Source organism: Hakea prostrata, chromosome 3, assembly GCF_041222555.1.
Source record: "Hakea prostrata isolate BN-2017 chromosome 3, UWA_Hpros_2, whole genome shotgun sequence".
NCBI lineage: Eukaryota > Viridiplantae > Streptophyta > Magnoliopsida > Proteales > Proteaceae > Hakea > Hakea prostrata.
In genome coordinates, this window is record NC_142602.1 from 65470185 (window position 1) to 65486829 (window position 16645).

The following is a 16645-nucleotide window of genomic DNA, read 5'->3' on the forward strand; positions in this document are numbered from 1 at the left end:
GGTTTTAAGATACTTTATGATTATGCTAATAGGATATGTTAGGAGCTCCAAGATGTACTTGTTGTAGAGCCTATTGACCATGTTTCAAAAGAATCCGCTGAAACATATACATAGTTACAATTTAAAAGAAAGAATCTAAAAAAGGTGGATCAACGAGAAAGAGGCCCTAGCATGAAAAATATAGAAACAAGAATAGAAGGAAAAAGTTTGTGGAAGGACAGAGCTCCATCGACATAACATCATGTGGAATACCACACATTGGCTTTGCATGGGGATATGAAGATATGCCACAATCTAGTTTCTTATCACTTTTACAGGTATAATTTATTTTAAATTAAGGTTAAAAAAAATATTTATTTTTAAATTGCAATAATGTTGTTTATATATGTTGTTGGATTATACAACGAGTAGGTACCTCACAAGGTTTAATAGCGTCTAGCATAGATGATCAGGTGTATCCATCTCAAGGTTCAACTTAGGTAATTGTTTATGTATTCTCTTTGTTATATGGTTTTCAAATTTACATGCTGCCCAGGTTTCCTTGTGAGGCTTATTTACATGATTCTTTTAGATTTGTATATTATTTAGGGGCTTGACTTATATTCACACTGTTCTTAGAGTTTGCCACAAGGATTTGAAGCCTCAAAATCCTCTAGTATATTCTTTCCAATAATGTTATATTCCGTTGTTTTGTATAGCATATTTTGTTGAATTTGTTTCAACATTTAATAGGTCACTACAAGAAAAAGGGGAATTGGTGACCCTTTTAATTTTTAATTTGTGGGGTTATTATAAATCTCCACTAATGATATATATTTAGTGTCATGAGTGGATAAAAAAACCCACGTCCCAACACCCGATAGTGGAGGGGGCATGAAAAAAGCACATATTTAGTGTCGGTTTTTTGAAACCATGAGCAATTGTCAATATATTTAGTGGCTGTTTTTATATATCCGCCACTAAAGATTATGCTATTAGTGGCGGATTTGCCTTGAACGCCTGCGAATCCCACTAGGTTGTGGTGGTTTTAGGAAACCGCTTGTGTATCTTCTGAAAATATACCGATGCCTTTGCCCTAATTCTTCTTGCCCAACCCCACACCCTTTTTTTCACTTTTCAGAAGATGAAGAGTCCAAAAACGATTCTCTCGTTCTCCTCTCGCAATCCCTCTGTATTTCTCTCTCTCTCTCTCTCTCTCTCTCTCTCTCTCTCTCTCTCTCTCTCTCTCTCTCTTGTAATCCCTTTGTATTTCTCTTGCTTGCTCTCTCTTGCAATCCCTCTGTATTTCTCTCGCTCCCTATTCTGCGTTTTTCAGAAGGAAACCTTTGTTCATAGGTTTCGTTTGGTCTGAGATTAGAAGATAGTGCTGATCAGAAGAAGCACAGAAAAACTGAGTTTGCTTGGCTCTGTGGCCCTCTCGCTCGCTGTATTTCAGGTAAGAACAGACTGGTTTTTTGTGCATTTTTTTTAGGATAGACTTTAGGGTATGTGGTTGCTGCCCCTTGGGTTTGTTTACCAATCCAACGCAATTGTCTCACACTTATAACCGTAGAAATTTATTACTTTCTTAAGCAAACCAACATTCAACATTGCTGAGGGCTGGTACTTCAGCAATCAAGTATTTGTTTATCTTCCAAGTTCGATTACTACCAGACAAGAACCCAATTTTGACAATTGTTTATGCCCAATAAATGCCTCACGATAGGAGTTGCATTTTCAGAACAGAATATTTTTTAAGGTTGATTACTAAGAAGAACAGGGGAAAAGATAAGGCTAATTCAGATGGTGAATTGTGGGGCCGATTTCATTTCCCCTCGCTTTTTTTGTTCTGTTTTCTTTCCTTTTTTTTTCTCTCCCTTCTTCTTCTTTTTGTTTTTTTTTTTGTTTTTTTTGGTTTTTTTTTGGGTTTTTTTTTTTTTTTTTGTTTTTTTTTTGGTTTCTTTCTTTTTTGGTTGGTTTTGGTGTTTTTTTTTTCTTTTTTTTTTTTTGTTTTTCTTTTTTTTCTCTTTTTTTTTTTTTTTTTTTTTTTTTTTTTTGTTTTTTTTTTTTTTTTTTTTGTTTTTTGTTTTTTTTTTTTTTTTTTTTTTTTTTTTGTGGTGTTTTTTTCTTTTTTTTTCTTTTTTCTTGTTTTGTTTTTTTTTGTTTTTTTTTCTCTCGCTCTTTTTGGTCTTCCTTGTCCTCTTCTTGGTTTGTTTGTTTTTGTTGGGGTCTTGGCTTCTTTTTCTTCTTTTTCGCTCTCTCTCTTTGTGGTTTTTTGTTTCCCTCTCGTTCCTTTTGGTGGTTTCTTTCTGTGTTGGTTGTGCTCTTGGGTTTTTTTGGTTGGTTTGGTTGTGGTTTTTCTGCCTTGGTGTTCTTGTTGTTTTTGTTTTTCTGTTGTTGTTGTGTCTTGGTGCTTCTTGTTCTCTTGTTTTTTGTTGGTCCCTTCCTGGTTCTCGGGGTGGGGGGTCTTTTGTGTTGCTTTGCTGCTTTTTGTTTCTCCTGTTGGTTGTTTTCTTCTTGGCGTCTTTTGGGTGGGGCTTGGCTCCTTTGGGTTTTTTTGTTCTTTTTTTCTTCTTGTTGTCTTTTGTTTTTGTCTTAGTGGTCTCTTTGTTTTTTCTTTTCCGTGCCGCCCTTTGTCTTTTGTGTTTGTGGGGCTCTTTTTTCGTTGCTTTTCTTTTTGTGTCTTTCTCGTTTCTGGCTTTCCTTTGCGGTCTGTTTTTTCTTTTTTTTGCGTTTTGTCTTTGTTGCTTTGTGGTTGTGTTTGTGTGGTGGTGGTGGTTTGGCTTGCTGTTTTGTCCTTTGTGTTGTTTTTCTCTCTCTGTCCTCTCCTGCCCTGTTTGTCGGGCTCTTTGGTTGCTTGGTTTGGCTCTTTTGTTTCTTTTCCTTTGTTTTGGGTGGCTTTCTTCTTGGTTTTTTGTTTCGTTTCCTTGTTTGCTGGGCCTCCTTTCTGTTTTGTTTTTCCTCTTCGGTCTTTTGTCTTTGGTTCCGCTGTTTCCTGTCTTCGTGCTTTTTCTTGTTTGTCCCCGTCTCTTCCTTGTGTTTTTGGGGTTGTCGTCTGGGTTGTGTCTTCCTCTCTGTGTTTCTTTCTGTGTCTTTTTGTGGGGTTTTTCCTTTTCCTCGGGTCTTCTTCTTGTTCGCTGTCTTGTTGTTGTTCTTTTGGGGCTGGCCTTTTCTGTCCTTGTCTCCTCTTTTTGGGTTCCTTCTCTCTCTTTCTTCTTGCCTCCTTGGTTCTCCTCTTTTGTGGCTGTTGCGTTCCCCTTCTTTGTTTGTGGCTTCGGTCCCCTTTGGTTGTCCTCTGTTCTTTGTGTTGGGCCTTTTTGCTCCTTGTGTGGTTGCTCTCGCTGGTTTGTCTTTTTCTCTGCTCGGTGGTTGGCTCTTTGTTGTCCTTCTCTGCTGGGCTTTGTTCCTGCTTGTCTCTGGTGGTCTCTGTCTCTCCTGTGGTTGCGGTTTGCTTTCGTTGGTCTCTTGCTCTTTTGTGGGTCTTGCCTCTGGCTTTTGTTTTCTTGGTTCTCCTTCTTCTCTCCCCCCTTGTGTCCCTCGGCCCCTTTTCTCCTCTTGTTCTGGTTCCCGTTGTGGTTCCCCCGTGGTTGGTTCCCTGTTGTCCTGGTTCCCCTGTTGGTTCTCTGGTTGTTGGTCGCCTTTTGCTGTTCTCTCTGGTTGCTTCCTCTTTTGGCTGCCCTGGGTGGTTCTGTCCGCGGTTCTCCTTCCCTTCCCTTGTTGCTTCCCTCTTCCTTGCCGGTGTTGGCCTTGGATCTCCTGGTTGGTTGCGCCTGGTGGTGCCTTGGCGTGTCTCTTGGCTTTGGTTCTCGCCCTGCTGTGTTGTGGGTGTTGGTTTTTTGTTGGGCCTGTTTGGCCCGCGGGTTTGTTTCTTTGGCTTTCTCCTTCTCCCGGGTTCTTTCGTTGGTTCTTGTTTGCTCGTGTGTGGCCTTTCGCACTTGTGTCTGCCTTTCTTCTGGTTTTTGCACTCCTGTGTTTTGCTCCCGCCGGTTTTTGTGTGTCGCCCTGTGTGTCCTTCCCGTCTTTTTGGTCTCCGCTCCTCGTGCTTGGTTTGTCGTTCTGCTTTCTCTGGTTTTGGGTTTCTGTGTCTTTTGACAACTCTCTCTTTGTTTATCGTCATGACTGCTATGTCTTAGTGTTGCTTCTTTATGTTGATGACATTGTTCTTACTGGGAACAATGAAGCCTTTCTCCACTCCTTCGTTGCCACTTTGGGTCGTACATTTGCTATGAAGGATTTGGGGCCCTTGCATTATTTTTTGGGCATTGAGGTCACTCCTACCGATTATGGTCTTTTTCTTTCTCAATCCAAATATGCTCCTGATCTTCTTCATCGTGCTCAGATGGATGAATGTAAACCTATTGCCACTCCTATGGCATCTCGGGCTCCTGTAGTGTCTGATTCACGGTTTTTTGATGATGTTACCTTATTTCGTAGCATTGTTGGTGGCTTACAATATTTGACCATGACCCGTCCTGATTTGTATTATGCGGTGAATATTGTTTGTCAATCGATGCAAACTCCAAAGATGACTGATTTTCTTCCTGTCAAACGTATACTTCGTTACATCAAGGGTACCTTGGATTATGGTATTCGTATCCGTCGCGATAGCTCTCTTCGTCTTCCTGGTTTTTCAGATGCTGATTGGGCGGGGTGTCCCTTGACTCGTCGTTCTACTACCGGGTTTTGCACTTTTCTTGGTGCTAACTGCATTTCTTGGAGTGCCAAGAAGCAGCCTACTGTTTCGCCTCTGCCCGGGCCAGTATCGGGCTTGGCTTCCACCGCTGCTGAACTCACTTGGTTAGGTTATCTTTTACGTGATCTTGGGATTTCTCAGCCTGATCCCGTTGTTTGGTTTTGCGATAACTTGAGTGCTCTTCACATGTCGGTTAATCCGGTGTTTCATGCTCGCACGAAGCACATTGAGATTGACTATCACTTTGTACGTGAGAAAGTGGCACTAGGTCATCTTGTGACTTGTTTTTTGCCTTCCCGTGATCAATTAGCTGATTTGTTCACTAAACCTCTTGCACGTAGGGTGTTTACTTCTTTATGTACCAAACTTGGCCTCGGCCCCCGGCCAAGTTTGCGGAAGGGTGTTAGGGACACTGAGTTAGACACGTGTCTTTGATTTTATTTATATATATCTTTGTATAGTTCTCATAGACAATTAATGGAAAAAGACAATTCATTGTCACTTCTTTTCACAAATTGTAGTGGAAGCTCGAAGCTAATGTTATTTAAGTAATGGTAACCAGAATCTTATTGTAGTGACTATTGGTCTGACATCCATTCTCCATAGAGGGAAGTGGACTTCAGCTGTTTTAAGTATATGATTTGATAGAACAGTAATTAGTAGAAATCAACCCTCTCAGATTATGATTTTTTTCTTCTTCCATTGGGTTATTGTGTTATATAATAGAATAAAGAATAAAATCAGTAATGTCACCCCCCATGACATTTGCACCGGAACTACCAATCCTGGCTGAGATGTTGGCTGCTGCATCTCTTCTGGTGGTGCCGCTGAGCTTTGAGTGGGAAGGTTGTGGTGGTTGTCATCTATGTTGAATGTGCTTTGGGAGGGATGAGGGCTGAGCATTGAGTACAACTTTGAAAATAGGAATTTATAGTGTGGGCATTATGGACATTTTATCCCATTTGTGTGTTGGGGGGGGGGTTGTAATATGGTCATATTAAAAACTCAATTTGAATTTTAACGGTCCTAGTTGCTCAGTAACAATATTTAGTGTTGAGAGGTCTTTGTAAGATTTTGATTTTGATTTTTTACCATGGCTTGGGAGCGATTTCATCTTAGTGATAACTTTTGTTTGCAATATCCATTGCCTTGTTTCTGTTTTCCCTCTGTGTTTAACAATTTCTCTTCTTTGTATTGCTTGTGATATATGGAAAAGGGTTTCAATAGATTGATAATCGAGATTCTATGGAGCCTAAAGTTACTCCTGAGCAAGCTGTGAAGCCCTGTGATCGTAATTCTGTTTATAATGCTTGTTATTAGTAGTTTTTGGTTGTTAGGATGCATTTGTATATCTCTTTATTCACTTGCAAGTTTTATGTCCAAAATTCTAACTTGATCATACACACTAATGTCCATTTGTTCATCATTCCTTTCACAATTTCTTCATTTATCCAGATGTATGGTAATGGAGTGTGATGCTTTGCTCGATTCATTGCTGAACTTGATAATATTAAAGGAAAACACAGATATGATTCTTAGTTGCTTCTTATTTTTGCCACGAGTACAGCGCCGTGCCAGAAGGTTGAGTCCTTGTGAAGGAGAAGTGCCACCGCTCCCCCCATCGACTCTCCATACAAAAATCTCCGTTTCCCTCTGTGCTCTTCTTCCTTTGCATCAAAATCAAAGACAAATATTAGACTATCAGAAACATGTTCCAACTTCCAATCCTGAATTAGAAGAGAATTGGCTGAGCCAACTTGGGTCTTATCCAAGTCAACCGATTCAATCCATATTTTTCTGAGAAAATTAAATCGATATTTCCAAGAGAAGAAAAGGCTGATGGGGGGTTGGCTTACCACACACAGACTTGAAGAAGTTGCTGCAATCAGAGTCCATATCACCAAACCTCTTGATGTAACAACGGGACCCCATAGACCTGCTGTGCCCTTCATAGTCTAGTCCATACCTACCACACTGTAGCCTGTACTCGCCAACCTTGTCCCACACCCTTGAAACAAAACCAATTCAACAACAATATCACCATCATTCAATTCTTCTCAACCCCCCACTAGTAACCAAACCAGAACTTAATCACAAAAGGGAACTCAATCAACACCCTGCACAAATCCTAAATGGACAGCAACAGTAACAGGATTGAAAAGGCAAAACATGGGCAAAGTCAACTGGTATTTATTCTATGTTCTACCAAAAGAGAAAGGAAAAAGAAAAACAGGTCCTTGTGTTTTTGTGGCCAACTGATATTTTGTTTGGTTTATTGTAGTTTAGCAAATACCACCAACCAAGCAGAAAACAACTAAAACATCACTAACTCTATTCAAAACCAATGCAAAACTACGACTGGGGAGGGAAGCAGCAACCATAATTACACACACCCACTTTCATAAACACCTCATTAATTAAATTTGAAGGTTTTCTATTACTCTTATCTTAGAAATTAATTGAAAAGCTTCAGAGTTCCCCACCTAAAGCTTTTGGTTTAGTGCCTAGAGAAAGTGACCCAAGATTCAGCATAGAATGTTAGAACCTTGTAGGGGGAAAAAAAAAGAAACAGAAATAAATAACTCACTCTACTGCATAGGTGTCAGGTGAACAGACAAGCTTTGCAGTTTCACCACAGGGCTTCAATGGTGTTTTGCAAGAGAAAGGGACCCAGAATTCACCCATTAATACTTACAATGGGAAAGAAAGAAAGAAATAATATTCAACATTACTGCATAGGTGTCAGATGAACCTGTTTGTTTACCCAAACTGGAAACTGAGTGAATATATTCATCATTCATGGTTGGTCTGCTGTTTACTTTGAGTAGTTGGTATTGGTAAATTGTAAGTTCAGAAAATGCAGAAAAAAAGAGAACAAAGTAGATGAAAAGGCTTGAGTAAAGGTTTCCAAATCCGAATCTCAACTTTCAATTTACTTGGACATTTAAAAGGAGAAAAGCAGGGACAGTGGGGTTGGAAAGAAAGAAGAGAGAGGAAAAAAGTAGTGTATTGATTGTTTTATTGCAAGTGGAGGAAAACATTGATGAATTCATTAATTACCTCTCATTAAACATTGATATCAACTTTATTTGCATAGACTTAGAATCCGAGTAAAGTGTATCTAATATGTTAATTGATGATTTTGGCAGGCACCTTAGAAGCTCCTAACATTCTAAAGATGGAGATGTGATCTATAGATGATCATAGATATATTAGGTGGAGGAGCAGATAACATATATTAGTCTATATATACACTCATGTCCCTTATATAGCAGGATATTTATGCTATAATATTTATTTATCTATGATTCTAGCAGTTGAAGTAATAACAACCATCTTATATCTATGTATTTAAATAAGCAGAATATATGTCATAGTATGAATAGTGGCAAAAGTGCAGAGTTATAGTTGACTTGTGTCTGGAACATATGAACTGTGTGCTGCAAATTTGTCTTAAATGTTTCTTTTGATCTTTTATCATTTTAGTTCCCCTGACAGGTAAGGTTGTGTCACTACTCTTTAGGTTGAAGATAGATTAAGAACGTCAAGAAAATAAGAAGGAAAACGGGGAGAAGAAGGGTCTTTAGAATTCATTAGAAGCCATCACTTTTTGGTATGTACTTGTTGTGTTATGTTGGTGTCTTGGTTTTTTAGTGTGCATGAGATCTCTTGGTTATATGTCAACTTTAAATTTGGGATGCTATCTTTAGGAACTAGATGTGATAAATATAAGATATACTTTCTCTGAGGTCTTTTGGTTATATGTCAACTTCAATGCTTCACAATTGAATGTTTAATGATAAAGTTATAGTATACATGTACAGGTTCCTATTTGTACATATTTGAGATATTCATATTTTAAAGTTATAGCCTCTCTGCAAAAAGCAGGGGTAAGACTGCCTAGAAAGTCCCTTCCCCAGACCCCACAGTGTGGGAGCTTCGACATTGGGTACGCCCTTTTTTTTGAGATATTCATATTTTATGCTAGTTTTATTAAATGGATAGGCATTGGATTACACAGTCACGGGACCTTGGATACGTGTAAAAAAGGAATATAAAGAGGGTGTCAAGCAATTCTTGGAGTTTGCATTTTCACAAGTACCCACTTTAGAGAAGGTTGTATGTCCATGTATAAATTGCAATAATCGATTGCCAAGAACACGGGCTGAAATATTTGAACATTTGATATGTGATGGAATTCTATGGAACTATACAATTTGGTGTTTCTATGGGGAAGAATTTGCAAATATGAGTTCAAGAGTAGACAATTAGGTAAATGTTGAAGAAGACAACTGTCACATCCACCCAGCAGGTACCCTATCTGGAACCCGAGTGTGTGATCCACAGTCCCGAAGATCTAGTATTTGTAGAAATTATCCTCCCACATTTACAATAATATAATCAAGAACAAGATTAAATCAAATGTTAACTTTATTAATTAAAATGTCAAGATAAGATTCAAGAATACAATCAGTGCGGAAAATGATAGCAATAGAATAAATCAAAATGTAAAATGAGGTGGAAATACATTCCACAGCAGCAGCGGAAAAGTAGATAAAAAGGGTTACAAACGGTTCCCAAAAGAAAAAGGGAACGAACAACTAAAGTCTCAGCGAAGCTAATAAACGTCAAAAGAATGATGGAACGATATCCCATTGCTAGCACTCAAGTGCTAAAGCCGAACTACTCCTGATAAGTATCAGTCTCGTACTGATAGTCTTCGCCAACATAGTCACCATAGTCAGTATAGTATGAGTCATCAACTTGGTCTTCAAAGTACTGACCACTATAGTCAACAGTAGTAATATTACATACAGAGAAGTCTAACAGAAGATATTGCAAAAAGGAGTGAGTTCAAAAGAACTCAGCAAGACAGTTCAATCCATAATAACATAATAACACATGGAAGCAAACCATACAGTATGCAAAATGATATGAAACGGATCATGCAGATATGCTTCTAACTCTATGTATGCTGGTCTCTATTGGTAGACACACATTAAGATAGAACACCATACTCCTCTGGGTTGTCTAAGTCACTCTTTCCTCACGGCTCTGATGCACGTCTATTGGGTTCTCCGCGGCAATTGAGTTAAGGCATCCCTCACGGACATTCCATGGATGGGGTTTAGGTCAACACTCTCTCACGCCTCCATTGGTATGAGTATTGGCGCGTGTTAGGGTTAAACATAGCCAAATGCAAGTCTTCTACTTATTTTATATCAACATAGATCCGGATACCTCCATTCTTCCCATCACGTGAGCCTTTTGGTATCCTTCTCCCTAGAGTCAGTGTATCTTTATGATAGGCATTAAGTCAGACTACGGACTCATCAACCCTATTGGTCAGTTACATCAAGCCAACGGGTAGTTCCCGTTTCCTCTCATGGATCATTTCATCGGTCTTGATTTCAGGGGCCCACGTTCCACTTCTGCAACCGTACCAATGAATGGCCTCTCACAGATATTACGCATCGGTATTGATTGTCCACAATGTGATTCATGTCCTCCTCACGGGTATTATGCACCGCTATTAAGTATCCACAAATCAGCATTGCAACTACGGGTTGCTCGGACTCAATTCCCTTTCCGATCGGGTCTGATATAACAGGGACATCCTAGCCAAACACTTCTAAACATGCCTTAGGTATGTCAACTAGTAATCAGAGAAAGCGCCAAGGGGCACCATAGGAAAATGTCCCATACTACCTCCACTGGTGTCCAAAGGCAGGAACACCAAAAGGGCATTCCCCATTCCCCAATCACAACCTAAGCAATCACATTCCCAATCAATCATTTACAAGCACAATTGATAATACAACATATAATCATTCATAACTGAAATAACAATTGAATAATAAGAACAAGTACTACTGTAATTAAAGAACTACAGCAGTCATATAATTATAAGAAACTAATTACAGCAGTGATATGATCATGTAAAATTTTCTAGTTCGGTTTACTAAACACTTTAGCCTTTTTAGATCTAGTTAACATCTTCATCCCCTTTTTCCTTGGTCTCCAAGCTGGAGTAGTTTTCTCATCTATCACACATAAATGAAACTATCTCAGTTGGGAATCCTCTATTGCCCTCGAAGCTACTGGTTATTCCCAGGTTCAGTATTTGGTCTCAGATAAACTTTAAGATTATAACAATCAGATAAACTGCCAAAGGATAGCTGCAACAACAAGAAGTCTTGGAAACTCTGCTACTTAATTGTCAGCTGGGATTAGTATTAAAACATAGATATGATTCTCAAGCCAATATGTATTTGATGGATAAAGAGCTCTACTGATAAGAATGTGTAGTGTAAACCTTCTTCAAACATTAATAGTTTAAAAAATTTAACTACACACGACTGTTAATTATTGTTACTACAGTTCCAAGCATGAGAACGAACTTACAATACAGTGATGACCAAATTAACAGCACAATGTGAGAATGGATGGTAAATAGTGATAAGATTTTAAAGACTTGCCTATGCTGGTTGAGTGCTGCAATCGAAGACCAGGTTCACCAAGCAGCAGACAATGCCTTTAGATGAAGAAAAATTGATTGATTTATTTGATTTTCATGTTGATTAACCTTGTATTAGACTGAATTGTTTTATTGTTATAGTTTTCTTTCATTTGGTTGATTCAAACTTTGCTACTTCATGCAGATTGTTGCCAAACATGAGTGACAGTGAGTTCTCTGCTCCATCTTCGAGTTCAGGGTCTACAAGTTAGAGATTAAACATCTTTAGCAAATTTATGTTGGTTTAACTAATAGTTAATATGTGTATCTCACAAGAATTGAATATTTTTAGGTGGCAAGAAATCTGGAAGAGGGCTGGCTCGAGGGAAGGCGATTGAAGAACTCGTAGGGGTCAAAATTGATGTACTAATTGATGAAAATGTCAACCTATCAGCAAATCAACTTCAAAGTTAATGACTTGGGTTGGAGTTAAAGCAAGGGATGCACACCTATTTCCTGTATCCTATTTTGATTGGAGGAAAATCCCACAACCTTTGAAAGATGACGCGGTGAATAAGATATATGTAAGATATATTTCCCAAATCATATTTCTTACCTATATTTAGATTTTTGTATTCATATATTGCCTAAAGCTATACTAACTGTTACCATATTATATTTGTAGGAAAAATTCAATCTCCCTAATGGTTTAAGGAGATGGGTGGAAATTAAGCTCAATTAAAGATGGAAGGATTTTAAGTATGAGCTTAAGGTAAATGTGTTCAACAAGTACGGAACACATGAGGAGAGGTTAGCCCATTTAGATAAGCGTGTTCCATTAGAGCAATGGAATATACTCCTTGAGACATGGAGCCAAGAGGCTAGTCAGGTATGATGCTTAGAATTTAGCTCATTTTGTGACAAAATAGTAAATTATGTTAGCAATTATATTTCTAATCTAATTTTGTGTTTTCAAAATTTTTTTAGGTTGTGTCAGCCCGCAATATTGACAATAGGAAAAATTTAAAATCCTTACACAACATAGGAAAGACTTCTATTGTTGTAATTCAAGAGGAGAAGGTATATGATGTTATTTGAAGTATAAATGTTGTTTATGGAAGTTCACATGTTATAATATTTTATTGTTTTCTTAATTGTTTAGCATCAAGAGCACCCAGATAAAGAACCTCCCACTCGTATGGAAATGTTCAAGATTACACGTGACCCTTCGGACGAGGTTGCTAATGTGATCATTGTAAGTTATAAAATCATAAATGAGGTACTACCATTTTATAGCTTCAATTCATATATATTGTAACTGATTTTTGTGTTTCAATGTAGGCCAATATGGAAAAAAAAACTCAATAAACTGCCTGAAGAAAAGCAAGGGGACCCTGCCGTGCAAGACGAAGTTTTTAGAGATTGTGTAGGTGAAGATGTCCATTGTGGAGTATGAATGTGTGGAGTTGGAATAACTTGAACACAAGTACATGGGACAGCAAGAGAGCTCAACAAGTCATATGTTAAAGAGAATACACAATTGCGGGCTAAGATACACACATTAGAGGCAACAACATCGGCACAGGCTGAAGAGATAGCTAGTCAGGCTAAAGAGCTAGCTAGTCAGGCTAAAGAGATTGCTAGTCAGGCTAAAGAGATATCTTCGCTCCAGGGTGGCTACTCTTCGCTCAGGGCTGACATAGAGTTCCTAATGCAAGAACGACGTACTTGAGGTGAGTATGGTTCTTACTTTCAATATCCTTGCTTGATCCCTATTCTTGGTTTTGATTTTTCTCTAGTTGAAACATTATCTTTAGGTTCAAGTTCCATAGATAGAATGTCCTTACGCTTCATCTTTGGGTGCCTTTGTCAATCATGCATTATCATTGACATCTAGCTGCTGGCTCAGAAACCGTCTCTAAAGGTTGCCCCCTACCATTGGCTCGAGCTGCCCTGGAGCCCTATCTGTAGTGAGTTCCGGCAACTGCGATTTCACTTCCGCTGCTTTCCCGTGCTTCAGATAAGCACATAAATCATTTTGGAAATCTTCGTTACTCTGCTCTTCCTTCTCCATGTGCTGACATCTGCCCCTGCAAATTCCTCACAATTGTTCCAAGCTTATCTACTCTCCCCTCCCCTCCCCTCTACTCCAACCATTCCCTAGGATCAGAACAGCTCTGAAACCACGTTCATAAGACCCCAATTCTGGCAACCACTCCAGACCCTGAAGCCAATCTTGTTCACAACCCTAACACGCAGACAGCGATGGCTGGTATAAACAGAGGTTGAAGGAACATTATGGGTGGCTATTTCAATTAATCTTAGCAACTGTGAAATGACCAAGGCAAATTGGCACTACAAAGCTTCCCCTAACCTGAAAACATCCTCTGATACACCTTTAACCGAGGGTTTACCCCTTCCTAGGAGTTAAGCTTGTCCAATACACTACTTACATTGTTTCAGTCCTGGACTCTTGGGCTCACTCTGATTGATCAAACAAAGCTTGCTTTAACGCTTCGTGTATTGTTAGGCTATAAATTTAGTTTTTTTGGTATGGCATATTGGATAGACCTTGTTTAACATATGCCTTGTTTTCATTACGATGTTTATATATTATTTGCTGCTTGCTTGTATTTTTGGTGTTATATAATGTTATGTCAAAATGTATTATAGTTTATGTCTTATCTCTGTTTTCTTAATGTTATGTCAAAATTCTATGGTTAGTCTTTATTTACACAATATATGTTGTCTGACTGTGTGTCTGTTAACATCTTGTTTCACCAATGACTGCAGGACTGTTATCTCATCTATATCCTTACGGAGGAAGTACATTCATGGTTTTTACTTGTACATGTGAGCAAACTAGGCTTCTGGCTTTGCTTCTCAGAAATCTTGGGTTAAGGGCTATCCCTATAAGTGGTCAAATGAGCCAGGTATTAATTTCCCCTTCAGTCCCATATTTATTAATGAAATGCATCTCCACTATGTGATTTAGGTGCCTAGGTCCATCGATTTGTAAATGAGGTGATGCAGGTCCGGTCCGTATGGGCTTATTTTCCTTAAAATATGCCAAGGGTTGGTTTTTCTACATCATTGAAATAGACCTCTTAACGGCTTGTAATGAGGGCTTAGTTTACATATGAAAACATCAGCTAAATATCTAGTTTGTTTTAAGAGGAGGTAGGAAGTCTTTCTAATTCGGCAATTTTGGATTTTCTCTTTTCATGCAGGGCTGCTTTTGAGAAGGAAATTAGAGTGTTGAGTTCCACCAAATCTGTCACCAAACTTCCACCAGAACTCCATTGTCCTGATGGGTTATACAGTTTCAAGGTCCTCTCTCTCTCTCTCTCTCTCTCTCTCCATTAAAATGTAACATTCCTATACCAAAGACATAGGTTAAAAATAATAATCTTTATGAGAATGACTTTTTGTCATAGGCTACAGCAGCTATGACCTCTTTGTTGAGCATGGCCCCTCAGCAAGCCACCTTAGCTGATAATGGAGCTATCATTGATGCAAAAGATGTGAAGGTGAACATGATCCTCGCGGTCAAGGCCGGAGAAGTAATTCCTATTAATGGAATCGTTGTTGAAGGGGTGTGTAAAGTGGACGAGAAGACATTAACAGGTGAATCAACTCCAGTTTCAAAGCAGAAAGATTCTAATGTTTGGGCTGGCACAATAAACCTAAATGGTCATCTTTCCTCCCCTTGTCTCCATATACTTTATGTAGTTCCAACACTGCTGTCACTATTTAATTGACTCTAAATTTTCCTTTTTGTTATTCTTTGTAGGTTACATTAATGTGAAAACCACACATTGGCTGAAGAATGTGTGGTAGCCAAGATGGCTAGAAGAGGCCCAAAATAACAAATCCAGAACACAAAGACTCATAGATGATTGTACAAAGTTCTACACCCCATGTCAGTAATAAGTTACTCAATTCAACATATTCTACTAAACCTCCATTGTTGAAGTCTCTTCTGATTTCTGGGTTTCTTGATTTTTGCAGTTGTAGTGTCAGTAGCATTAAGTCTTGCAATGATTCCTGCTGCATTATAACTACACAGCCTACAAAGATGGTTTCACTTAGCATTGGTTGTTCCATTCAACCAAAACCAGAAAAATGTCACAGAATTTAAAAATTTTCCAGGAGAAGGGATATACTGCTGTTCTCTATGCAATGCAGTTTCTGGATTTGGAAGCTAATTCTAACATCAAAGGATGGATCTTATTGGCTTGACTATTCTCTGCTCAAAAGAGATACACGGATGCTGAAGCGGCCATAGATACTGGTTTGAATGAAACTGGAGAGTTGGATAAGGGAGATTTACTACGGACCAAAGCTAAACTGCAGATTGCACAGGGTCAGTTACAGAATGATGTTAACACATATGTACATCTGCTTGCTGTTCTTGAAGTTCGTGAGGATTACAGAATTGGGTAGGCTGTGTAGCTCAACTGCTCAAGTATAACTCTGATTTTCTCAGGGTGCTTTAAGATGTTTTGTAGCTTTAAATTTTTCTTGTTTCATGTTATCACAATGTGCTTTTTTGAGTTTAAACCTTGCCCTCGGGATATTACTGTAACTCTTTTTTTCGTCCAATAGAAGATTTATATTAGATACTCCAAGGAAACGACCTTGAAGCCAACAAAGTTATGATCCAACATGAACAAAGGTGGACAGTGCCACCAGACCCTAAATAAGTTAAACATTTTAGTCTCACGGGCTAAAAAGTCAGCATAAATATTACAATCTCTATTAACAAAGCTAAAAAAGACCGAAATAAAGGAGTTTTTAAGTCTAAGAATTTCATCTATCAAGTAACAACATGCCCAATCCAAAGAGTGGTCACTACCATTAATGGCATCAATCACACTCTTGCAGTCCGAATGTAGAACTAACTTAGTAATTTGCAATTCTCTAGCAAGTAGCAAACCATCCCGCGCTTCCAACTCCACCATTGCCGAGGGTTCAAACCATGACATGATTTTGCTGCCAAATTTCATGAAATCCCAAATAATACATCCTCGTCCTCCCTTTCGCTATGTTTATCCCAGCTCCATCAACATAAACTTGAAATGAAATTCAGTATTGGAGGATTAGGGAAGAAGGGGTTGTATCAAGTATCTCTCCGGGAGGATTGGATGTATATAAAGTCACATCATTATAGAGAGTCCAAAATGCTCTTAGGAGCCTTCAAAGAGGGTCGCTTCCCTTCAAATAGGCATTCATTCCGAGCTCTCCAAATAATCCAGCAAGGGACTCCATATATGTCAATAGATGATAAATCATATGTGTTCTTAAATTTGGCATGTAAGGCTATCCAATCATGATAGATGACCCGATATTCTGTCTAAGTGGGGAGCATGCCGGTGTTGTGAAAATCACGATGAGAGCATGCATTGTAGATTCAATAGCTTGATCACACAAGAGACATAAAGGAGAAGACAACTTTGCTGTGAAATAAATTTTCACTAGTGGGAATGGCTTCACTAGCGGCTCTCCATATAGTG

At 38.7% G+C, this 16645-nt stretch overlaps 1 protein-coding gene across 4 annotated transcripts in view; it reads left to right on the top strand.

Annotated features, from left to right (window-relative positions):
• LOC149022783 (replication protein A 70 kDa DNA-binding subunit B-like) overlaps positions 1–15984 on the top strand; it is a 39702-nt gene extending 23718 nt beyond the window's left edge. For 2 of the 4 annotated variants that reach the window (XR_016172459.1, XR_016172460.1), the window contains exons 2-12: positions 11335–11396; positions 11482–11713; positions 11815–12018; positions 12117–12209; positions 12292–12384; positions 12471–12862; positions 13923–14062; positions 14360–14459; positions 14567–14822; positions 14923–15051; positions 15141–15976. The gene's annotated coding sequence lies outside the window, so the exon portion shown is untranslated. Of the gene's footprint in view, positions 1–8195; positions 11397–11481; positions 11714–11814; positions 12019–12116; positions 12210–12291; positions 12385–12470; positions 12863–13922; positions 14063–14359; positions 14460–14566; positions 14823–14922; positions 15052–15140 lie in introns of all 4 variants that reach the window. The other 2 variants (XR_016172458.1, XR_016172461.1) reach the window with 2 other exon arrangements.
• Positions 15985–16645: the final 661 nt, after the last annotated feature.